The sequence below is a fragment of the Mandrillus leucophaeus genome, unplaced genomic scaffold (genome assembly GCF_000951045.1).
Source record: "Mandrillus leucophaeus isolate KB7577 unplaced genomic scaffold, Mleu.le_1.0 Scaffold161, whole genome shotgun sequence".
Lineage (NCBI taxonomy): Eukaryota > Metazoa > Chordata > Mammalia > Primates > Cercopithecidae > Mandrillus > Mandrillus leucophaeus.
The window spans coordinates 1,790,080-1,791,926 of NW_012101599.1; positions in this window are offsets into that span (position 1 = coordinate 1,790,080).

The following is a 1,847-nucleotide window of genomic DNA, read 5'->3' on the forward strand; positions in this document are numbered from 1 at the left end:
AGGTGCCTGTCCACCTGTGCAACCCTAGGCAACAGAGCGGGGACACAGTGCCGAGTCAGGGTGTGGGCGGAGTGGCGGCGCTCGGACAGCGAGGTCCCCAGCGCGGTGAGCAGCGTGAGAACACTGAGCCCTGCAGCTGGAATGAGGAAGTGGGAGGAGCAGATGGCATCAGAGAGAGGACAGATTTCGTTCTGAGCTGGCGGCATTTAAACGCTGGAGAAGGTGTGGACCTTGGGAATAGAAACCACGGCTGATGAATCCTGGCCCGAAGAGAGCGCAGACAGAGAGAGTGGGGAGCTCGGAGCTCAGGGAGCGGAGGGAAGAAACTCTGGAGCCCATAGGGCGGGCGCGGTGGCTCAGCCTGTAATCCCAGCACTTTGGGAGGCCGAGGCGGGCAGATCACGAGGTCAGGAGATCGAGACCATCCTGGCTAACACGGTGAAACCCCGTCTCTACTGAAAATACAAAAAACTAGCCGGGCGTGGTGGCGGCGCCTGTAGTCCCAGCTACTCAGGAGGCTGAGGCAGGAGAATGGCGGGAACCCGGGAGGCGGAGCTTGCAGTGAGCCGAGATCTGGTCACTGCACTCCAGCCTGGGCGACAGAGCGAGACTCCGTCAAAAAAAAAAAAAAAAAGGAAGGAAAGAGCAAAAGAAAAGAAAAGAAAAGAGGAAAGGAAAAGAAAAGAAAAGAAATTTGGAGTCTATGAAGGGGAGGAAAGGAGTAGCTAAAGAGGTAGCAGAAACAGATGATAACAATGTAAATAGTAAACGCTTATAGACTCTTGACTGTGTGCCGAACAGTATTTACCATGGAACGTTGTTCTACATTCTTAGCTTGTATTGTTTCTTCATAGGAAACAAAGGAGGTGACGGCCAGTGAGTGGGGTGAGGTCATCTGCTGATGAGGAGTTAAATTAGGGAAGTTAAATTAGCAGTTAAATTAGGAAGTTAAATTAGCAGTTAACTTAGGGAAGCATCTGCACTCTGCGTGTAAGGTAGGTATTTTAAAAGTCATTGAAAAGGAGTTTGTGTGTTTGCTGAAGAATTGTGTCCCCACTCTCCTCATTCCTGTTCTTTTAACAGCTTTATTGGGATATCATTCACGTACCATACAATTCACCCATGTAAAGTATATTATAATTCAGTAGTTTTTATATTCACAGCGTTGTGGAACCATCACCATAGTCAATCTTAGGACAATTTTGTCACCTTCAAAAGCAACTCCATACCCTTCAGCACTCACTCCCCCACTGTCCGCCACAACAGGTGCCTGTCCACCTGTGCAACCCTAGGCAACATGAATCTACTTTCTGCCTGCTCTGGATGTTTCCTATGAACACAGTCTTACAGTATGCAATCTCTCGTGGCTGGCTTCTTTCACTTAGCATAATGTTTTTTCCAGTTTCATCTATGTGATAACATAAATCAACACTTCATTCCTTTTTATGTCCAAATAATATTCCATTGTATGACTATCCACATTTTGTGTGTCTTTCATCAGCTGATGAATGTGTGGATGATGTCTGCCTTTTGACTATTATGAATAATGCTGCTGTGAACATTTGTGCACAGGTTTTGTCGAACGCTTGTTTTCCATTTTCTTAGGTGTACACCTAGGAGTAGAGTTGCTGGGTCTCTGTTTGGCTTTTTGAGGAGCCACCAAACTCTTTTCTGCAGTGGCTGCACCAGTTTATATTCCCACTAGCAGTGGAAGAGTGTTCTGATTTCCCCACCTCCTCACCAACATGTGTGATTACCTGAATTTTCTTTTTAATGGAATTTTTTTTTTTTTTTTTTTTTTTTGTTATGGAGTCTTAATTTCAAATCCTGAAATAGCATATCAACGA